The 24,075-nt window shown below is 42.3% G+C and overlaps 1 long non-coding RNA gene and 1 pseudogene across 9 annotated transcripts in view; one reads left to right on the plus strand and one right to left on the minus strand.

The window, feature by feature from the left end:
* The window catches only part of LOC149124939 (uncharacterized), a 201,166-nt gene that overhangs the window by 27,512 nt on the left and 149,579 nt on the right, over positions 1–24,075 (plus strand). For 4 of the 8 annotated variants that reach the window (XR_016211752.1, XR_016211755.1, XR_016211756.1 and 1 more), the window contains exon 2: positions 19,805–19,861. The exons of the other annotated variants lie outside the window; for them this stretch is intronic. This is a non-coding gene — a long non-coding RNA (uncharacterized LOC149124939). The remainder of the gene's footprint in view (positions 1–19,804; positions 19,862–24,075) is intronic. 8 annotated transcript variants of the gene reach the window in all.
* On the minus strand, positions 17,878–19,441 carry LOC127486979 (heterogeneous nuclear ribonucleoprotein A3 pseudogene; annotated as a pseudogene). Its single transcript, XR_016212281.1, has one exon. The product of XR_016212281.1 is annotated as a heterogeneous nuclear ribonucleoprotein A3 pseudogene (transcript).

The raw sequence follows: 24,075 nt of genomic DNA on the forward strand, positions 1-24,075 counted from the left end.
TATTCCTAAGTCTGCACTGTTTCTTAACCTTAAAAGTCACATCCTCTGTTTTTTAAGATTTCAATTTATCGATTGATTTGAGAGGTAGTGTTACAGAGAGAGGGAGAGACAGAAATATCTTCCATCCAGTGGTTCCCTCCCCAAATGGCCTCATTGGCCAGAGCTGAGCCAATCTGAAGCCAGGGGCCAGGAGCTTCTTTTGGGTCTCCCACATGTGTGCAGAAGTCCAAGCACTTGGCACTTCTTGCACTGCTTTACCAGGCTGTAAGCAGGGAGCTGAATTGGAAGAGGAGCAGCCAGGATATGAATCAACACCCTGTATGGGATGCCTTTGCTGCAGATGGAGCCTTAGCATGCTGTGCCACAGCAGCGGTCCAATCACATCTTCTTTGATGAGTATAAATCTTGTATTTTCCTTTAATATTAATTGAAATTTCAAAACTGTAAATATTGTGATATGGAGAAATAAAAACAGTGTTGCTTTATTCTGATTGGCTTTTGAGTTGAAAGAGATTGCTTGCAGGGCTGGGGAACCTTTGTTCTGCCAAGGTCCATTTGGATATTTATAGCATCATTTGTGGACCACACAAAATTATTAGCATAAAATTAGCCAGCTGTAGGTTTATTGAATTTCAGGTGCCACTGGCTGTTGCCTTGGCATGGCCAGATCAAATGATTTCTCGGGCCTTATATGGGAAATGGTCCAGACATTCTCCAACCCTGGTAAAGGTTCCAATTCAGACTATTTAGTCAGACCTGCAAAGTCTCCCACAATCCAGCTCATTCTCTCCTTAGTGTATAACCTTCTAGTGCTGTCTGCTGGGTCTGGCATTAGTTGTAGAATGGTTATGAGCCTTTGCTCCTTTATTACAAAGTGTTTAAACTTGTCTGTAGACTTGTTGAGAAGACTCATGGTTGGTTCCATTTGGTGGGGATGACCTTTCAGAGGACACAGGATGGATGCAGAAAACATTCTCTGAAATGCTACAAAGACTGCAGGTATTTATTCTCTACTGTATTAGTCACAGAAGGAGGTGAAACATGAAGACGAAAATTAAAAAAAAAAAAAACTTTTGGGGCTGGCATTGAGGAACAGCAGGCTGAGCCACTGTGTTTTATGCTGCCAGGGTTCTTTATCAGAATGCCAGTTCCAGTCATGGCTGCTCCACTTCCAATCCAACTTCCTGCCAATGCACCTGAGAAAGCAGCAGAAGAGGCCTGGGCCTCAGCCATCCATGTGGGAGTTCAGTGTGGAGTTTCTGGCTGCTGAGTTCAGCCTAGCCAGACATGGTGGTTGCCACCATTGTGGGCTGTACCAGTGATGGAAGATCTCTCTCCTTGTCTCTCTCTCTTGCTCTGCCTTTTAAATAAAGAAGTCTTTTAAAAACCTACATTTCCCTGAAATACTTTAAAAAATGGATGCCAATGATTTAATTACAATCTCCTTAGTGTTTAAGTTCAACTTTACTTTAAAATTTTGCTAACAAAAGTAGAATTAATTAGCTATTTATTACTAAATAACTATTTAAGTAGAGATGGTTTATTCTCTTCTTTTGGAGTTTCCATAAACACTTTGCTCACTGTTTCTCATAAAAACATACAGAGCACATGCAGTATCCATAATTGTAATCATCCTACTCACAGGAAGCACGTTTCATGCCCTTGAATAAAGAGAATGAGAAGTTCTTGCGTCTCTGATGGAAAGAGGTTGCTAGATTGTGAGGCCTACATCGCCATGCCCTGCTGCATCATGTAGACGTCTGTCCCTTCTTCTGGAGAGGTTTTTCATGCAGGTTTATCCTATAGATCTTTCCCTGCCAGACATTAGCCAGATAAGGTGATCCTGCAGGTGCCCCCCCCATTCGCTTTCTGTTTATATGGAAAGCAGGTGTAAGTGAACGTGTTCCATTTCTCTATCATTTGATGTTTTTCTTTCCCTGTTGTCCTTTGAAATGAATGTGGGAATGATTGAGGAAAATTGAAGCCAATCAAACAGACAAGTCGCCTTTGTCATACAGAGTATGTGTGGTGAGAAGTAAAGGTAAACCAGCCCACAGTTTAGGCTGATTTGGCAGAGAAAAATTCTCCATAAGTTCCATGGACAGGTCGTGTAGGGTGTGTTAGAGTATACAGGGGATCACCAAAAATCTCATAATAAAAATGTGAATTAGCTTTTTTTTTAAAAAAAAAGATTTATTTATTTATTTGAAAGTCAGAATTACACAAAGAGAGAAGGAGAGGCAGAGAGAGAGGTCTTCCCTCTGCTGGTTCACTTCCCAATGGGCCGCAACAGCCAGAGCTGCAATGAGCCGAAGCCAGGAGCCAGGAGCTTCCTCTGGGTCTCCCAAGTGGGTGCAGGGACCCAAAGACTTGGGCCATCTTCCACTGCTTTGCCAGGCCATGGCAGAGAGCTGGATTGGAAGTGGAGTGGCCAGGACTTGGTGCCCATATGGGATGCCAGCACTGCAGGTGCTTTACCCACTACACCACAGCACTAACCCCGTGAATTAGCTTTTAATTCCATTCTCCAGGAACCTTTTGAAGCCTCTTGTATTGCAATCCTGAAGATGATATTTTGAGAGGGGAGTGTTTGAATAAAATTTTTGTATTATCCACAAAAGATACATAGCCACTTGCAATTGCTATAGAGTCAGCTGAATGTAATAATATGCATTTTTAGGAGTTAAAAAATTTTATATTCATACAACTCAGCTATTTTATGATTGTTGAAAAACAGAACAAGGTCTGTGCTCACAAACATTTAAATGGAAAGCAGTTGCCTTCAGCTTGCTTTTTCTCCCAAAGAGATTTTTTATTTAATGAGTACAAATTTCATAAGTACAAATTTAGGAATATAGTGGTTCTTCCCCCTATACCCGCCTTCTTGCCCCCACTCCCATCCCACCTCCTCCTCCCTCTCCCATCCCATTCTCCATTAAGATTAATTTTTAATTAACTTTATACACAGAAGACCAACTCTATGCTAAGTAAAGATTTCAGTAATTTACACTCACACATGCACAAAATATAGAAAACTGAGAACAAGTTTTACAGTTAACCCTCACAGTACAACTCCTTAAGGACAGAGGTCCTGCATGGGTAGTAAGTACACAGTGACTCCTGTTGTTAATTTAACAATTAACACTCTCATGTGTGATGTCAGTGATCACCAGAGGCTCTTGACATGTGCTGCCAAGCCTATGGAAGCCTTTTGAGTCCACAAACTCCGTCAGTGTTTAGACAAGGCCATAATCAAAATGGAAGTTCTCTCCTCCCTTTAGAGAAAAGGGCATCTTTGTTTGATGGCCTCTTCTTTCCCCTGGAGTCTCACTCACAGAGACCCTTCATGTAGGACTCTACCGCGCCCCCCCCACCCCAGTGTCTTAGTTTTCCATGCCTGAAATGCTCTCCTGGGCTTTTCAGCCAGACCAGAATGCCTTAAGGCCTGATTCTGAGGTAGGTCAGAGTGCTGTTCAGGGCGTTTGCCATTCTATGAGTCTGCTGTGTGGATTGCTTCCCATGTTGGAACATTCTCTCCTTTTAAATTCTATCTATTGTTATTATCAGACACTTGATCTTATTTATATGATCCCTTTAACACTTAATCCTATCCATATGATCAGTTACACACTTAAAATGATCACTTTAACACATAGATGGTGTTATTATCACCCAGTTTAATGTGATTTGGAGTCCCATGGCAAGTTTTTAGCTTCACCCTTAGAAGTACATCTGGGGGCTGGCACTGTGGCACAGTGGGTTAACACCCTGGCCTGAAGCACCAGCATCACATATGGGCACCAGTTTGAGACCTGGCTGTTCCACTTCCTGTCCAGCTCTCTGATATGGCCTGGGAAAGCAGTAGGGGCCAAGTCCTTGGGCCCCTGCACCCACGTGGGAAAACCAGAAGACTCTCTTGGCTCCTGGCTTCGGGTCGACGCAGCTCTGGCCGTTGTGGCCAACTGGGGAGTGAACCAATGGATGGAAGACCTCTCTCTCTACCTCTCTTCTGTCTGTGTAACTCTTTCAAATAAATAAATAAATCTTTAAAAAAAAAAACAAGAAGTATGTCTGTAGGAATGTATGCAGAACTATGTAACTGCTCCCTCTCTAATTCTCACTTTTATTTTTAACTGGGATTTATTTTCAGCTGACTTTATACACATATGGTTAATTCTATGTTAAGTAAAGAGTTCAACCAATATTATTAAGAAGGAAAAAGAAACCTGTTCCTTGACAGTCAAGACAAGGGCTGTTCAAGTCATTGCTTCTCATAGTGTCGATTTCACTTCTGGAGGTTACCTTTTGGGTGCTAAGATTAGGGAGAATGCATGGTATTTGTCCCTTTGGGACTGACTGACTTATTTCACTAAGTATGATGTTTTCCAGATTCATCCATTTTGTTGCAAATGACTGGATTTCATTTTTTTTACCACTGTGCAATATTCCATAGAGTACATATCCCATAATTTCTTTATGCAGTCTTCAGTTGAGAGGAATTTAGGTTGATTCTATGTCTTAGCTATTGTGAATTGAACTAAAATAAACATAGGGGTGCATATAACTCTCTTATTTGCTGCTTTCATTTCTGTTGGGTAAATTCCAAGGAGTTGGATGGCTGGGTCACATAGTAGGACTATATTTAGATTTCTGAGGTACCTCCAAATTGTCTTTCATAGTGGTTTTACCAGTTAATATTCCCACCAACAGTAGGGTACCTTTCCCCAAATCATCGCCAGCATTCATTGTTTTTTGATTTCTATATGAAAGCCATTCTGTCTGGAGTGAAATGAAACCTCATTGTGGTTTTGATTTGCATTTCCCAGATGGCTAGTGATCCTGAGCATTTTCCCTTGTGTCTGTTGGCCATTTGGATTTCCTTTTTTGAAAATTGGCTGTTTAAGTCCTTTGCCCATTTCTTAGCTGGGTTGTTTGTTTTGTTGTTGTTGAGTTTCTTTGTCTCTTTATATATTCTGGTTATTAATCCTTTATCAGCTGCATAGTTTGCAAATAATTTCTCCCAGTCTTTTGGTTGCCTCTTCACTTGCCTGAGTGTTTCAGAGCTTCTTAATTTGATGTAATCCCATTTGTTGTTATTATTTTTTTTGGCTTTGATTGCCTGTGCCTTTGGGGACTTTTCCAGGAACTCTTTGTCTGTGCCAGTGTTTTGCAGGGTTTCCTCAATACTATCTATTAATTTGATGATATCAGGTCATAGATTCAGGTCTTTAATCCATTTTGAATGGATCTTTGAGTAAGGTGTAAGGTCAGAGTTCTGCTTCATGTGGAAATCCAGTTTTCCTAGCACCATTGTTTGAAGAGACTGCTCTTGTTCTAGGGATTGGTTTTAGTTCCTTGGTCAAATATAAGTTGATTGTAGATGCTTGGCTTGATTTCTGGTGTTTCTATGCTGTTCCATTGGTCTTTCCATCTGTTTTTGTCTCAGTACCAGGCTGTTTTGATAGTAACTGCCTTGTAGTATGTCTTGAAATTTGGTATTGTCATGCCTCTGGCTTTTTGTTGTATAACTTGGCTTTAGCTATTAGAGGTTTCCTGTGTTTTCAGATGAATTTCAGCTTCATTTTTTCTAGATCTGAGAAGAATGTCTTTGGTATTTTGATTAGTATTTTTTTTTGTTTCAACTTTTTGATTTCTTCTCTGATTTTAATTTTCTTTTCCCCTACTAGTTTTAGATTTTGTTTGCTGTTGTTTTTCTAGATCCTTGAGGTGCATTAATTGCTCATTTATTTCCAATTTCTTGATATAGGCACCAATTGCTATAAACTTTCCTCTTAACACTGCTTTTGCTGTATATCATAAGTTTTGGTATGTTGTATTGTCATCTTCATTTGTTTCCAGAAATTTTTGGATTTCTCTTTTGATTTCTTCTATGACCCACTGTTCATTCAGGAGTGTGTTGTGCAATCTCCATTTGTTTACATATGATCTGGAGATTCCTGAGTTGCTGATTTCCAGCTTCATCGCATTATGGTCCAAGAAGATGCATGGTATGATTTTTTTCTTTTAAATTGCTGAGATTTGTTTTATGTGGTTTATTGATCACTTAGCATGTGGTCAATCCTAAAGAAAGTTCCATGTACTGTTGAGAAAAATGTGTATTCTGTGGCTGTAGGATAGAAGGCTCTGTAAATATCTGCTAAGTCTGTTTGGTCTATGGTGTCAATTAATTCTTTTGTTTCCTTATTGCTTTTCTGTCTGTTTAATCTGTCCATTGCTGAAAGTGGGGTATTGAAGTCCCCCTTTACTACAGTATTTGAGTCTATATCTCCCTTTAAATCAATTAACATTTCTTTTAAATAGCCAGGTGTCCTGTAATTAGGTGTATATACATTTATAATAGTCACATATTCCTGCTAAATTGTTCCTTTAATCATTATATAGTCTCCTTCTTTGTCTCTTTTAATAATTTTTTAAAGATTTATTTATTTGCTTGAAAGGTAGTTACAGAGAGGCAAAGGCAGAGGCAGAGGCGGCGGTGTGTGTGGGGGGAGGTCTTCCATTGGCTGGTTCACTCCCCAGATGGCTGCAACGGCTGGAGCTGCAATGATCCAAAGCCAGGAGCCAGGAACTTCTTCTAGGTCTCCCACGTGGGTGCAGGGGCCCAAGGACTTGGGCCATATTCTGCTGCTTTTGCAAGCAATAGTAGAGAGCTAGATTGGAAGTGGAGTAGCTGGTACTTGAACTGGTGCACACAAAGGATGCCAGCACTGCAGGTGGTGGCTTTATCCGCTACACCAATTTGCTGGTCCTCTTTTTTTTTGTCTCAACTAAACTTATCTTTTTTTAACTTTTATTTAATGAATATAAATTTAAAGTACAGCTTATGGATTACAATGGCTTTACCCCCACCCAATGACGTCTGTCCCACCCGCAACCCTCCCATCTCCCGCTCTCTCTCCCCTTCCATTCATATCAAGATTCATTTTCAATTTTCTTTATATACAGAAGATCAGTTTAGTATACATTAAGTAAAGATTTCAACAATTTGCACCCACATAGAAACACAAAGTGAAAAATACTGTTTGAGTACACGTTATAGCATTAAATCACAATGTACAGCACATTAAGGACACAGATCCTACATGAGGAGTAAGTGCACAGTGACTCCTGTTGTTGACTTTACAAATTGACACTCCTGTTTATGGCATCAGTAATCTCCCTATGCACCAGTCATGAGTTTCCAAGGCTATGGAAGCCTTTTGAGTTCACTGACTCTGATCATATTTAGATAAGGTCATAGTCAATGTGGAGGTTCTCTCCTCCCTTCAGAGAAAGGTACCTCCTTCTTTGAAGACCTGTTCTTTCCACTGGGATCTCACTCACAGAGATCGTTTTGCCAGAGTGTCTTGGCTTTCCATGCCTGAAATACTCTCATGGGCTTTTCAGCCAGATCCGAATGCCTTTAGGGCTGATTCTGAGGCCAGAGTGCTATTTAGGACATCTGCTGTTCTATGAGTCTGCTGAGTATCTCACTTCCCATGTTGGATCACTCTCCCCTTTATTTATTCTATCGGTTAGTGTTAGCAGGTACTAGACTTCTTTATGTGCTCCCTTTCACTCTTAGTCCTTTCATTATGATCAATTGTGAACTGAAATTGATCACTTGGAATAGTGAGATGGCATTGGTACATGCCACCTTGATGGGATTGAATTGGAATCCCCTGGTATGTTTCTAACTCTTCCATTTGGGGCAAGTCAGCTTGAGCATGTCCCAAATTGTACATCTCTTCCCTCTCTTATTCCCACTCTTATATTTAACAGGGATCACTTTTCAGTTAATTTTCAACACTTAAGAATAACTGTGTATTAATTACAGAATTAAACCAATAGTATTAAGTAGAACAGACAAAAAAAATACTAAGAGGGATAACGTATTAAATTGTTCATCAACAGTCAGGGCTATGGCTGATCAAGTCATCATTTCTCATAGTGTCCATTTCACTTCAACAGGTTTCCTTTTTGGTGTTCAGTCAGTTGTCACCAATCAGGGAGAACATGTGATATTTGTCCCTTTGGGACTGGCTTATTTCACTCAGCATGATGTGTTCCAGATTCCTCCATTTTGTTGCAAATGACCAGATATCATTGTTTTTTACTGCTATATAGTATTCTAAAGAGTACATATCCCATAATTTCTTTATCCAGTCTGCCGCTGATGGGCATTTAGGTTGGTTCCAGGTCTTAGCTGTTGTGAATTGAGCTGCAATAAACATTAGGGTGCAGACCGCTTTTTTGTTTGCCAATTTAATTTCCTTTGGGTAAATTCCAAGGGTTGGGATGGCTGGATTGAATGGTAGGTTACATTAAAGTTTCTGAGGAATCTCCAGACTGACTTCCATAGGGGCTTGACCAGTTTGCATTCCCACCAACAGTGGGTTAGTGTCCCTTTTCCCCCACATCCTCGCCAGCATCTGTTGTTGTTAGATTTGTGTATGTGAGCCTTTCTAACTGGGGTGAGGTGAAACCTCATTGTGGTTTTGATTTGCATTTCCCTGATTGCTAGTAATCTTGAACATTTTTCATGCTGCCCATTTGGATTTCCTCTTTTGAAAAATGTCTATTGAGGTCAATGGCCCATCTCTTAAGTGGGTTTTTTTTTTTTTTTGTGGTGTTTCTTGATCTCTTTGTAGAGTCTGGTTATTAACCCTTTATCTGTTGCATAGTTTGCAAGTATTTTTTCCCATTCTGCGGGTTGTCTCTTCAGTCTCCTGACTGTTTCTTTTGCAGTACAGAAACTTCTCAATTTGATGCAATCCCAATAGTTGATTTTGGCTTTGACTGCCTGTGCCTCCCGGGTCTTTTCCAGGAAGTCTCTGCCGGTGCCAATATCTTGCATGGTTTCTCCAATGTTCTCTAATAATTTTATGGTGTTGGATCATGGATTTAGGTCTTTAATCCATGTTGAGTGGATTTTTGTGTAAGGTGTAAGGTAGCGGTCTTGCTTCATGCTTCTGCACATGGAAATCCAGTTTTCCCAGCACCATTTATTGAATAGACTGTCCTTGCTCCAGGAGTTGGTTTTGGATCCTTGATCAAATATGAGTTGGCTGTAGATGTTTGGATTGATTTCTGGTATTTCAATTCTGTTCCATTGGTCTATCCATCTGTTTCTGTGCCAGTACCATGCTGTTTTGATTACAACTGCCCTGTAGTATGTCCTGAAATCTGGTATTGTGATGCCTCCGGCTTTGTTTTTGTTGTACAAGATTGCTTTAGCTATTCGAGGTCTCTTGTGCCTCCATATAAATTTCAGCATCATCTGAGAAGAATGTCTTTGGTATCTTGATTGGTATTGCATTGAATTTATAAATTGCTTTTGGGAGAATGGACATTTTGATGATGTTGATTCTTCCAATCCATGAGTATGGAAGATTTTTCCATTTCTTGGTATCCTCTACTATTTCTTTCTTTAAGATTTTGTAATTCTCATTGTAGAGATCTTTGACATCCTTGGTTAAGTTTATTCCAAGGTATTTGATTGTTTTTGTAGCTATTGCAAATGGGATTGATCTTAGAAGTCTTCCTCAGTCATGGCATTGCCTGTGTATACAAAGGCTGTTGATTTTTGTGCATTGATTTTATACCCAGCTACTTTTCCAAACTCTTCTATCAGTTCCAATAGTCTCTTAGTAGAGTTCTTTGGATCCCTTAAGTAAAGATTCATATCGTCTGCAAAGATGGATAGTTTGACTTTTTCCTTCTCAATTTGTATTCCTTTAATTTCTTTTTCTTGCTTGATGGCTCTGGCTAAAACTTCTAGAACTATGTTAAATAGCAGTGGTGAGAGTGGGCATCCCTGTCTGGTACCAGATCAGTGGAAATGCTTCCAACTTTTCCCCATTCAATAGGATGCTGGCCATGGGTTTGTCATAGATTGCTTTGATTATATTGAGGAATGTTCCTTCTATACCTAATTTGCTTAGAGTTTTCATCATGAAAGGGTGTTGAATTTTATCAAATGCTTTCTCGGCGTCTATTGAGATAATCATATCGTTTTTCTTCTGCAATCTGTTAATATGGTGTATCACATTGAATGATTTGTGAATGTTGAACCATCCCTGCATACCAAGGATATATCCCACTTGGTCTGGGTAGATGATTTTTCTGATGTGTTGTTTTATCCTATTGGGGAGAATTTTACTGAAGATTTTTGAGTCTATGTTCATCAGGGATATTGGTCTGTAACTTTCTTTCAGCGATGCATCTTTCTCTGGCTTAGGGATTAAGGTGATGCTGGCTTCATAGAAAGAATTTGGGAGGATTCCATCTTTCTCAATCATTCTGAATAGTTTGAGAAGAAATGGAATTAGTTCTTCTTTAAATGTCTGGTAGAATTCAGCAGTGAATCCATCTGGTCCTGGGCTTTTCTTTGTTGGGAGGGCCTTTATTACTGTTTCAATTTCTGTCTTAGTTATGGGTCTATTTAGGATTTCTATGTCTTCCTGGTTCAATTTAGGTAGATTGCATGTGTCCAGGAATCTATCCATTCCTGATAGATTTTCCTGTTTGCTGGCATATAACGCTTTGTAGTAGTTTCTGATGATTCTTTTTATTTCTGTGGTGTCTGTTGTTACGTTTTCTTTTTCATCTCTGATTTCATTGATTTGGGTCTTTTCTTTTTTAAGTTAGTTGGGCCAATGGGGTGTCAATTTTGTTTATTTTTCAAAAAACCAGCTCCTCATTTGGCTGATTTTTTGTAATGTTTTTTTTGGATTCAATCCTGTTGATTTCTTCTCTGATTTTAATTATTTCTCTTCTCGTACTAGATTTGGGTCTGGTTTGCTGCAGTTTTTCTAGGTCCTTGAGATGCGCTGAAAGCTCGTTTATTGGGTACCTTTCCAATTTCTTTTTCTTTTTTTTTTTTTTTTGACAGGCAGAGTCGACAGTGAGAGAGAGAGACAGAGAGAAAGGTCTTCCTTTGCTGTTGGTTCACCCTCCAATGGCCGCCGTGGCTGGCGCGCTGCGGCCGGTGCACCGCGCTGATCCGATGGCAGGAGCCAGGAGCCAGGTGCTTTTCCTGGTCTCCCATGGGGTGCAGGGCCCAAGCACCTGGGCCATCTTCCACTGCACTCCCTGGCCACAGCAGAGGGCTGGCCTGGAAGAGGGGCAACCGGGACAGAATCCGGCGCCCCGACCGGGACTAGAACCCGGTATGCCGGCGCCGCTAGGCGGAGGATTAGCCTAGTGAGCTGCGGCGCCGGCCCCAATTTCTTGATATAGGCACCTATTGATATAAACTTGCCTCTCAATACTGCTTTTGCCATATCCCATAAGTTTTGATATGATGTGTTGTTATCCTCATTTACTTCCAGAAAGTTTTTGATATCTCTTTTGATTTCTTGAATGACCCAGTGTTCCTTCAGGAGCATGTTATTCAGTCTCCATGTGTTTTCATACTCTCTAGGGTTTCCTGAGTTGCTAATTTCCAACTTCATTCCGCTGTGGTCTGAGAAGCTGCATGGTATGGTTCTAATTCTTTTAAATTTGCTGAGACTTGCTTTATAGCCTAGTATGTGATCAATCCTAGAGAAGGTTCCATGTACTGCTGAGAAGAATGTAAAGTCTTTAGATGTAGGATTGAAAGTTTTGTAGATATCTGTTAGATCCATTTGGGCAATAGTGTCAATTAAATCTGCAGTTTCCTTGTTGATCTTCTGTCCAGATGATCTGTCAATTACTGAGAGTGGTGTATTGAAGTACCCCAGTACTATTGTATTGGGGTCTAAGTCTCCCTTTAAGTCCCTTAACATATCTTTTAAATAGACCGGTGCCCTGTAATTAGGTGCATATACATTTATAATAGTTACATCTTCCTGTTGAATTGAACCCTTAATCATTATATAGTGTCCCTCTTTGTCTCTCTTAACAGTTTTTGTATTAAAGTTTATTTTGTCTGATATTAATATGGCTACACCTGCTTTTTTTGGTTTCTGTTGGCATGGAATATCTTTTTCCAACCTTTCACTTTCAGTCTGTATGCATCTTTGTTACAAGGATGTGTTTCTTGTAGGCCACAAATAGTTGGGTTTTGTTCCTTAAGCCAATCAGCCAATCGGTGTCTTTTAACTGAAGAGTTAAGTCCATTAACGTTTAATGTGACTATTGATACGTAATGACTTTGCTCTGCCATTTTCCCAAAGATATTTTCTAGTATATGCTTTGAGCTTCCTATGCTCTTTTACTGGTAATTTTCTTCCTTTACCTTCTTTCATATTGATGGCCATGTTTCTGCGTTTCTGAGTGTAGCACATCTTTAAGCATCTTTTGCAGGCCTGGACGAGTGGCGGCAAAGTCTTTCAATTTCTGTTTGCTATGAAAAGTCTTTATTTCACCTTCATTCACAAATGAGAGCTTAGCAGGATATAATATTCTGGGCTGGCAATTTTTCTCTCTTAGCACCTGTGCTATGTCTCACCATTCCCTCCTAGCCTGTAGTGTTTCTGATGAGAAGTCTGCTGTGAGTCTAATTGGAGATCCTCTGAGAGTAATCTGTCGTTTCTCTCTTGCACATTTTAGGATCTTTTCTTTATGTTTCACTGTGGTGAGTTTAATTACGACGTGTCGTGGTGAGGATCTCTTTTGGTCATGTTTACTGGGGGTTCTATGAGCTTCCTGTACTAGGATGTCTCTGTCCTTCTCCAAACCTGGAAAGTTCTCTGCTAGTATCTCACTAAAAAGGCCTTCTAATCCTTTCTCTCTCTCCATGCCTTCAGGAACTCCTAGAACCCAAATGTTGTTTTTTTAATAGTATCCTGTAGATTCCCAACAATATTTTTTAGATTTCTAATTTCCTCTTCTTTTCTTTGGTTTGACTGTATGTTTTCATGTGCTCTGTCTTCTAAGTCGGATATTCTCTCTTCTGTTTCACTGACTCTGTTTTTTAGACTCTCTAATGTGTTTGTCATTTGATCTATTGAGCTCTTCATTTCATTTTGATTTCTCTTCACTATCACACTTTCCTGTTCTACTAGTTTCTGCATTTCATTTTGATTCTTCCTTAAAATTTCATTTTCATGAGAGAGATTTTCAATCCTGTCCAATAAGGATTTCTGTAGTTCAAGAATTTGCTTTTGAAAACTTCTAAATGTTCTTATCATAAATTTTTTGAAATCCCTATCTTGCCTTTCTTCTATCTCATCATCTTCATAATCTTGGCTTGGGGTGTTTTGTTTATTTGGAGGCGCCATAGTGTCTTCGTTGATCTTGTTCCATCGTTCTTTTTGTTTGTTGCTTGGCATTGTGAATTCTTCTTCCCTCAGTGTGAGTTTTTTTTTATTTACTATATCTGTGTTAAGTGGACTGTCTGCTGTTGGAGGAGCCTTGGAGGCTTGAGATGGGTGTGGCCAGAGAGCTCTGCTTGGTTCTTTAGGGTTAAGGGTGTGCCAGAGGTGACACCCTCAGGTTAGGTGTGGTAAATCTCTCTTTTTATTTATTTATTTATTTATTATTATTTTTTTTTATTCAGGAGGGAAGTAATACCACACAACTGAGCAGAATTGATGGTATTTAGCTTCCGATCTCTGGCTTCTATGTGTATATCATTCGTCTGCTTTTTCCAACAGACCACCCAAAGAATCTGTGCGGGCTTAGTTTCTCCTGCGGTCTCCCACTGTGTTGTCTAGGATACCGAATTGTAGCGTCTCTGGAGAGTACTTACGTGACCTCCGTGAGTTGTCTCACCCACTGTCTCTTTTTTTCCCCCTGCCTCAGTTCATTAGCTCTACCCTTTTGTTACGTGTGGGGAGCAATCCGGACTAGACTAAGTTACTCGAATTAGGACTTATTCTATGCATCTGCTCTCCCACAATATGGCGCTGGGAGAGAAGTAGGCAGCTTCCGCACAGCTGCCTCCAGTTCAACCAATTAACTGTAGGACTTGCTCCTGATTGGAGAGCAGCGTACTCAGCCGAGTTGGGATTGGCGGAGGAGGACTATAAAGGAGGAGAGAGACGGCATGCACCAGAAACATCTATGGGGAACATCTAGCTGAAGGAACACCTGTGCAGCCCCCGAGAAGAGCCGGCCGGCGGTGTGCCGCTCCCCTGCGGAAGTGGGGAATGCGGCCAGGGGGAACTGCCCTTCCACGGAGGTGGAAGGGATAGTAGCCAACCCGGGAAGAACCAGCAGCAAACCCGGGGAGGGCCGAGCAGACGAAAGAACAGCGCAGGGTCCTGTGTCGTTCCTCCACGAAGAGGGGGAGCGACATAATGGTGCCGTGACTCGGATATGAAGCCTAGGCAGGGCTTAGTGTTGCTCCTCCATGAAGAGGGGGAGCGACATAATGGTGCCGTGACTCGGATAGAAAACCTAGGACGGATAGGAAACCTAGCTCGGATAGGAAACTTAGGACGGATATGAAACCTAGGAGGGAAGAAATGGGAAGAAACGGGAAGAATTGGGAAAATACCGGAGAGAGAGACTAGCAAACAGCCTAGGGAAAAGCCGGACGAAAAAGGGTGCCGGAAGAAGCTATTGAAAGCCTAGGCATAGACTCGGATACGGACTACGGGGGGAAGCTGGGAGGAATCTCTAAGGTCGAAAGCGAAAGTGAAAGCTAGAACAAACAGACTCGGACGCGGACTGTGGGGAGAGGCCAGGAGAAATGAGGGAGGAGTATTGTTGGAGGAAAGCTTGGGGAAACATACCGGGTAGAGAAAAATGTTAGGGAAATTGAAGCCGCGGGGGGCAGGCCGAGGCGGAAACGGAAGCCACTTTGGGGTTCTCAAGTTAGCCCGGGAATAGGGGGCGAAAAGTTGAAACCAGAAGCTGAGACGTAAGCCAGATTGGGATCCGTCTGATTAGCCCGGGGAGCAAAGGACGGGAAGCCAGATCGTGGGGCGGAGACGTACGCTGGGTTGAATTCGCCAGGCTAGCCCGGGGAACTTAGATTGAATCCTAGTGGCGGAGACGCAAGCTACGCTGTGTTACTCGCGGAAGCCGTCGCGTGCAGAGAGAGCACGGGGCGTGAATAGATAGGGAACGGGCTGGCGTAGGCCGTGGTTCAGACGCGAAAGGGTTAAGCGTGGAGACCGCGGAGCGCGCAAAGCCGAGCCGCGCAAAGCCGGGAAGCTGCGCAGATGAGAGAGGCGCGCGGGCTGAAGCGGCGCAGAGCCGGGAACCCGCCGGCGGGGCGAGGTGCCGGAAAGCTGCGGGGATAAGAGAAACAGAAGTTTAGAAGTAAAAGAGAAATAGGAATGTTGGCAGACAGAAGTAAAATGGGAGAAATAGAAATGCCCGGAGATAGAGAAATAGAGAAAAATAAGGCCTCCCCTCAACATGCCAATTAGAAGGCTTGGATTCGGTCTGCCCGATTAGTGAGGCGATGAGTACCTGGGCGGCTAGCCGCAGGTCACCGAAGACAGGCACGAATTAACATCAGTAAAGCTTCCCCACAATGCAACAATTAGGAGGCTTGGATTCGGTCTGCCTGATTTAAGGCGGTAAGCGCCAGCAAAGCTCGACCAGAGTATGAGCTGCAGGTCACCGAAGATAGGCACGAACCAACACTAATAAGTCTCCCCCACAATACGGCAATGAGAAGGCTTGGATTCGGTTTGCCTGATAGGTTTTGTAAACACCTGCAGGCAGTTCTAGCAGAGCAGAGCATGCGCTGCAGGGCACCGAACACAGGCACGCATCAGCGCCTAAAAACCTCCTCACAATGGCGAAGAGAGGACCCGGATTCGGTTTTCCTGATTGATAGGACTTGTAAGAGCCTGTGGCAACTCTAGCAAGTAGAGAAGAGTGTGTGCCGCGGGACACCGAAGACAGGCGCGTATCAACGCTAAAAAATAAAAAGAAAGGGGGATCTGTGGGGAGCAATCCGGACTAGACTAAGTTACTCGAATTAGGACTTATTCTATGCATCTGCTCTCCCACAATATGGCGCTGGGAGAGAAGTAGGCAGCTTCCGCACAGCTGCCTCCAGTTCAACCAATTAACTGTAGGACTTGCTCCTGATTGGAGAGCAGCGTACTCAGCCGAGTTGGGATTGGCGGAGGAGGACTATAAAGGAGGAGAGAGACGGCATGCACCAGAAACATCTATGGGGAACATCTAGCTGAAGGAACACCTGTGCAGCCCCCGAGAAGAGCCGGCCGGCGGTGTGCCGCTCCCCTGCGGAAGTGGGGAATGCGGCCAGGGGGAACTGCCCTTCCACGGAGGTGGAAGGGATAGTAGCCAACCCGGGAAGAACCAGCAGCAAACCTGGGGAGGGCCGAGCAGACGAAAGAACAGCGCAGGGTCCTGTGTCGTTCCTCCACGAAGAGGGGGAGCGACAGTTACGTATATCCAGAATGGCACCTGCTCTTTGTCTCTTGCTTGCCTTTGCAAGGTCAGCGGAGAGAGAAACTCGCCCGTACCAGTACCCCCCCCCCACTTTTTTTTTTTCTCTCCTGTAGTCAGTCTGGTAACTTTCCCGCCTCAAGCCCGCTTCCCTCTAGACTCGGTCCGCCGTTTCCCCTCCAATGTCTCGGGTTACTGAGCTCACCTCCCCTTCCAGTGCCAATGTGTGGACTTGGAGCCGTGGGCGTCCCTGCTCTCCCCGCTGGTCGTCTGTGTCACATCCACTAGATCTGGAAAGGTTTCCTCTGTATTTTTCCTCCAAGCCTTTCCCTGTGATTACTGTAATTCCTCTTTTATCAACCTATCTTTTCCTGGACTATCAGTGTGTGTCCTCACTATTCCGCCATCTTGGCTCCACCCCTTAATAGTTTTTGTGTTAGTCTATTTTGTCTGATATTAGAATGACCATTCCAGCTCTTTTTTGGTTTCTGTTAGCATGGATTATTATTTTCCATCCTCTTTCAGTCTGTGTGCATCTTTGTTGGTAAGATGTGTTTCTTGTAGGCAGTAAATAGATTTTTTTTTAATCCATTCAGCCAGTCTGTGTCTTTTTTTTTTAATTTTTATTTAGTAAATATAATTTTCAAAAGTACAGTTTATGGATTACAATGGCTTTTTCCCTCCCATAACCTCCCTTCCACCCACAACCCTCCCATCTCCCGCTAACTCTCCCATTCCATTCACATCAAGATTCATTTTCAATTATCTTTATATTTAGAAGATCAATTTAGTATATATTAAGTAAAGATTTCATCAGTTTGCACCCACTCTGAAACACAAAGTGAAAAATACTGTTTGAGTACTAGTTATAGCATTAATTCACATTGGACAACACATTAAGGACAGAGATCCCACATAAGGAGTAAGTACACAGTGACTCCTGTTGTTGACTTAACATTTGACACTGTTGTTTATGGCGTCAGAAATCTCCCTAGGCTCTAGTCATGAGTTGCCAAGGCTATGGAAGCCTTTTGAGTTCGCTGACTTTGATCTCATTTAGACAAGGTCATAGTCAGAGTGGAAGTTCTCTCCTCCCTTCAGAGAAAGGTATTTCCTTCTTTGATGGCCCGTTCTTTCTGCTGGGATCTCACTTGAAGAGACCTTTCATTTAGGGTTTTTTTTGTTATGTTTTGTTTTGTTTTCCAGAGTGTCTTGGCTTTCCATGCCTAAAATACTCTCATGGGCTCTTCAGGCAGATCCAAATGCCTTAAAGGCTAATTCTGAGGCCAGAGTGCTGTTTAGGGCATCTGCCATTTGATGAGTCTGCTGTGTCCAACTTCCCATGTTGGATTGTTCTCTCCCTTTTTGATTCTGTCAGTTAGTATTCGCAGACACTAGTCTTGTTTGTGTGATCCCTTTGACTCTTAGACCTATCAGTGTGATCAGTTGTGAACTGAAATTGATCACTTGGACTAGTGAGATGGCATTGGTACATGCAATCTTGATGGGATTGTGTTGGAATCCCCTGGCACATTTCTTTTTTTTTTTCTGAAAAGTTAACAATTCCTTAAATTTTTATTCCTGGTACCACTACCATAATTTACAGGGCAATATACCTGATGTAATGAAAAGAAAAAGAAAAGACAAAGCTACAACAGATTAAAGACCTCAGGAATATACATCTAATTGATACTACATTGCATTAATCAATAGCTGCACTTTTTGCAAACTGTGGCTATGACAGTCCTGAACAAGAAGGGTTTCCTGTTTAAGCTGCAGTAACTTTTCTGACTATGGATCATCATTCCTTCTGTGGCAGATTTTTACAGTTCCTCTAATGCATTTGGGACGACTGTCTTAAAGTAACCTGCAGCTTTCCTGACAACTTCTCGCTCTCTCTCCTGCTAAGAACTGTAGCCCTTTTCTGTTTTTTTTTTTTTTTTAAGAACCTTCTGCTACCATATCTACCACTACCACCACCAGATCCATAACCATCACCATAGGGACTGCCTGAGCTTCTTCCACCAAAACTGCCCCCTTTCATGGGCCCGTAATTTGATTGCTGTTGTCCACTATAATTACCAAAATCATTGTAGTTTCCACCACCACCATAGTTACCTCCAAAATTTCCTCCTTGATTGTAACCATCATATCCTGCTCCTCCACCATGTCCACCACCTTGGTTTCCATATCCTGGTCCACCACCATAGCCTCCTCTGCTGCTATAACCAGGACCACCACCATAGTTGCCACCATCACCTCCAAAACCATTGTAACCACCATCAACTCCTCCATAACTTCCTCTGCTGCCACCACCTCCACCACCATAGCCTCCTCTTCCACCAAAGTTTCCACCGTGGCCAAAATTACCTCCACCACCTCCAAAGTTTCCTCCACGACCCATAAAGTTGCCAGATCCCCCCTCCATGGCCTCTTGGTGATCCAGCAGCAGACTGCATCCCTTGTTTAGAAAGGGCCTTTTTCACTTCACAACTATGCCCATTAATAGTGTGGTATTTCTGAACAACGATTTTATCAACTGTATCATGATCGTCGAAAGTTACAAAAGCAAATCCTCTTTTTTTTTCCCACTCTGCCTGTCTTCCATAATTTCTATGGTTTCAATCTTGCCATACTTCTCAAAGTAGTCTCTCAAATTATATTCCTCTGTATCTTCTTTAATACCACCAACAAAAATCTTCACCGTTAGATGGGCACCAGGTTTTACCGAATCCTCTCTAGAAACAGCTCTCTTTGGTTCCACAACACGCCCATCAACCTTGTGTGGTCGAGCACACATTGCTGCATCCACTTCTTCAACACAAGAGTAAGTCACAAAACCAAAGCCCCTGGAACATTTCATTTGGGGGTCTCTCATTACCACACAATCTGTGAGTGTGCCCCATTTCTCAAAATGTTCTCTCAAACTATCATCTGTAGTTTCAAAGCTCATACCACTAATAAACAGTTTCCTCAACTGCTCTGGTTCCTTTGGATCATGGCCCTCCTCTCCCCGGCAGCGGTGGCGACGGCCGGAGTCAAGCTGGGGGCGACCGGGCGGCGGTTTTACCTCCTGGCACATTTCTAACTCCACCATTTGGGGCAAGTCCGATTGCGCATGTCCCAAATTGTACATCTCCTTCCTCTCTTATTCCCACTCTTATGTTTGACAGGGATCACTTTTCAGTTAAATTTCAACACCTAAGAATAAATGTGTGTTGATTACAGAGTTCAACCAATAGTATTAACTAGAACAAAAAAAATACTAAAAGGGATAAAGTATTAAATTGTACATCAACCATCAGGACAAGGGCTGATCAAGTCACTGTTTCTCAGTCTGTGTCTTTTTACAGGGGAGTTGAGACCATTTACATTTAGGGTGACTGTTGTTAAGTACCGACTTTGCCCTGCCATGTTTCCATAAATAGTGCTGTTCTTGTATTTTGGATTTCCTTTGTAGTTTTGCTGGATCATTTTCTGAGTTCATTTTCTTTTGTAGTGATGTTCCTGTTTCTGTGTAGCGCACATCTTAAAGAAGCTTGTTTCATAGGGTTGGGTGAGTAGTTACAAATTCTTTCAATTTCTATTTGTTGTGGAAGATCCTTATTTTTCCTTCATTCATAAATGAGAGCTTTGCAGGGTAAAGTATTCTGGGTTGGCAGTTTTTTTCACCTAGGACTTGGAATATATCTTCTTGCCATAGAGTTTCTGATGAGAAGTCTGCAGTGAATCTAATTGGATTTCCTCTGAATGTGATTTGCTGTTTCTCTTATGCACATTTTAAGATTTTTTTCTTTATGTTTTACCATTGAGAGTTTTACTACAATGTGTGGTGGTGAAGATCTTTTCTGGTTGTGCCTGTTAGGAGTTTTCTGTACTTCCTGTACTTGAATCTCTCTCTCTCCAGACGGGGGACATTTTCTGTTATTTCACTAAGAAGGCCTTCTAATCCTTTCTCTCTCTCCACACCTTCCTGAAATCCTAGGATCTGTATGTTGGATCGTTTGAAACAATCTTGTAGATCTCTAACCGTGTTTTTTAGTTTTCTAATTTCTTCTCGATTTATTTGGTCTAATATTTCCATAAATTTGTCTTCTAGTTTTGATATTCTTTGTTCTGTCTCACCTATTCTGTTGTTACTGCTTTCCACTGCATTTTTTATTTGATCTGTTGAATTCTTCATTTCTAGTATTTCATTCTGGGTTCCCTTGAATATCTCAATATCTTGAGTGTGCTTTTAATTTAGATCGTGAATTTGTTTCTAATTGCTTTGAAATAATCTGACAATTTTCTGAATTCCATTTCTGGCATATCCTTGATCTCTTCATCTTTCTGTTATGAAAGTGTTGTAGTAATTCCTTTGGGAGGCTCATAGTGTCTTCCTTATTCTTATTTAGGGTTTTTCCTTTGTATTTTGGCATTTTTGTATTTTTTCTTTTTTGTCTGGTTGGTTTTCTTTTTAATTTGTGTCTTAGTGCTTGTGGTGAGGTTTCCCTGTGAGATGAGCTGCTGTGTGTCTGCGTTGCAAGTGGAAGCACGCAGCCCTGCCTCCAGGAGCCCTGCTCACTTCTCAGTTGTGATGTGGGTGGGTATGAGCTCTGGTGCACTGGGCCCTGCCTACTGGGGCCTGGCTGGCTTCTCACTGGTGCGTGGAATGAGCTCCAGTTTTCAATATTCAGGACTTCTCCTGTTGTACAGCTTGCGTGGCGGGGAAGAAATTACTCTGAAATGTTGTGGTCCTTGGTCCTGGATGGGGCATGTGGTGAGGTGGCCCCTGTAATTGATGGGCCTGTGCACAGGAGGCAGAGGAGGCCGTTCCCTGCTTAAGTTGGAAAATGTAAGCAATGAACATGGCTTCTCCCAGCCAGCTGAGGGTCCAGTTGTGGGGATGGGGAGGTGTAGATGGGCAGCAGGATGCCCTACCTCTCTCTCTGTCCCTCTATACTTGCTCTTTTTCCCAGGTGGAATTTCAGTGCAGTTGGCCTAGTTCCCCCTCCCGCGATTTCCCATTTAACCTGTTGAGGGCTGGTGCCGGCCTCCCCATCCCACCTCCATTGCGCCTCTGCCTTGCCTCTGCCGGGCCTCCATCAATTCCCTTTCTTATTTGCTTCTTCAGTGTGGTCCTGTCCAGTCTCTGTTGGACTCCTAGGCTTCCCATCGTGAATTTCCCATGGCTCTGTCTCCGGCGTGTGTCCTCCCTCTCATTTTACTATCTAATTTGTCCTGTGCGACTCGGATCTTCCTGTGGGTATTTGCAATCTTGGGATCCTGCTCTCCGGCTTGCTTTCTACTTATAGCTTTGCACTGAGGTGGGTAGGAAGGAGTCTGAGGACCACCTGACCTGAGGCGGCCTCCGATCACTGTGATATCAGAATCCAAAGAACAGTAATGGTGACACCCGTCCCCCATTCGATATCTCTTTCATAAATTCAGGTAAAGTGATTTATTAGCACAAATTACTTTTCTCCATGCTCGAGCACTTCAGGAAGAAGCAGTAGCCTCTAAAAGGGGCCCTCTCCATGAGTGGAAAGGGATTTTTTTCCCCTGATTTGTAATCTTTTATTTCATTCTTTAAACACCATATGAGATAAAATTTTTTCTTTCCTTTTTAATTTTTATTTAATAAATACAAATTTCCAAAGTACAGTTTATGGATTACAATGACTTCCCCCCCCCATAACTTCCCTCCCACCAGAAACCCTCCCATCTCCCACTCCCTCTCCCATTCCAATAGCATCATGATTCATTTTCAATTCTCTTTATATACAGAAGGTAAATTTAGTATAAATTAAGTAATGATTTGAACAGTTTGCACCCACACCGAAACACAAAGTGAAAAATACTGTTTGAGTACTAGTTATAGCATTAATTCACATTGAACAACACTTTAAGGACAGAGATCCTACATGAGGAGTAAGTACACAGTGACTCTTGTTGTTGACTTAACAAATTGACACTCTTGTTTATGGCCTCAGTAATCACCCTAGGCTCTAGTCATGAGTTGCCAAGGCTATGGAAGCATTTTGAGTTCACCGACTCTGATCTTATTCAGACAATAAGGTCAAAGTGGGAGTTCTCTCCTCCATTCAGAGAAAGGTACTTCCTTCTTTGATGGCCCGTTCTTTCTGCTGGGATCTCACTCGAAGAGACCTTTCATTTAGGGTGTTTTTTTTTTTTTTTTTTTTTTTTTTTTTGCCAGAGTGTCTTGGCTTCCCATGCCTGAAATACTCTCATGGGCTCTTCAGCCAGATCCGAATGCCTTAAGGGCTAATTCTGAGGCCAGAGTGCTGTTTAGGGCATCCGACATTTTATGAGTCTGCTGTGTATCCCGCTTCCCATGTTGGATCATTCTCTCCCTTTTTTACTCTATCACTTAGTATTCGCAGACACTAGTCTTGTTTGTGTGATCCATTTCACTCTTAGACTTATCAGTGTGATCAATTGTGAACAGAAATTGATCACTTGGACTAGTGAGATGTCATTGGTACATGCAATCTTGATGGGATTGTATTGGAATCCCCTGGCACATTTCTAACTCCACCATTTGGAGCAAGTCTGATTGCACGTGTCCCAAATTGTACATCTCCTCCCTCTCTTATTCCCACTCTTATATCCAACAGGGATCACTTTTCAGTTAAATTTCATCACCTAAGAATAAATATGTGTTGATTATAGAGTTCAACCAATAGTATTAACTAGAACAAAAAAAAAATACTAAAAGGGATAAAGTATTAAATTGTACATCAACCATCAGGACAAGGGCTGATCAAGTCACTGTTTCTGATAGTGTCCATTTCACTTCAACAGGTTTCCTTTTTGGTGGTAGGTCAGTTGTCACCGATCAGGGAGAACATATGATATTTGTCCCTTTGGGACTGGCTTATTTCACTCAGCATGATGTGTTCCAGATTCCTCCATTTTGTTGCAAATGACCGGATTTCATTGTTTCTGATTGCTGTAAAGTATTTATGGAGTACATATCATTAATTGCTTTATCCAGTCTTCTGTTGATGGGCATTTGGGTTGATTCCAGGCCTTAGCTATTGTGAATTGAGCTGCAATAAACATTAAGGTGCAGACCACTTTTTAGTTTGCCAATTTAATTTCCTTTGGGTAAAATCCAAGGAGTGGGATGGCTGTGTTGTATGGTAGGGTTATATTCAGGTTTCTGAGGAATCTCCAAACTGACTTCCATGGGGCTTAACCAGTTTGTATTCCCACCAACAGTGGGTTAGTGTCCCTTTTCCCCCACATCCTCGCCAGCATCTGTTGTTGTTAAATTTCTGAATGTGAGCCATTCTCACCGGGGTGAGGTGAAACCTCATTGTGGTTTTGATTTGCATTTCTCTGATTGCTAGTAATCTTGAACATTTTTTCATGTGCCTGTTGGCCATTTGGATTTCCTCTTTTGAAAAATGTCTATTGAGATCCTTGGCCCATCTCTTAAGTGGGTTGCTTGTTTTGTTGTTGTGGAGTTTCTTGATCTCTTTGTAGATTCTGGTTATTAACCCTTCATCTGTTGCATAGTCTGCAAATATTTTTTCCCATTCTGTCAGTTGTTGTCACTCCCCCTCTTTGTGGAGGAACAACACAGGATTCTGCGTTGTTCTTTCGTCTGCTTGGCCCTCCCCAGGTTTGCTGCTGGTTCTTCCCGGGTTGGCTACCGACCCTTCCACCTCCGTGGAAGGGCGGTTCCCCCTGCCACATTCCCCACTTCCGCGGGGGAGCAGCACACCGCCGGCCGGCTCTCTCGGGGGCTGCACAGGTGTT

Source organism: Oryctolagus cuniculus, chromosome 8 (genome assembly GCF_051225735.1).
Source record: "Oryctolagus cuniculus isolate XC-2025 breed Fujian yellow rabbit chromosome 8, ASM5122573v1, whole genome shotgun sequence".
NCBI lineage: Eukaryota > Metazoa > Chordata > Mammalia > Lagomorpha > Leporidae > Oryctolagus > Oryctolagus cuniculus.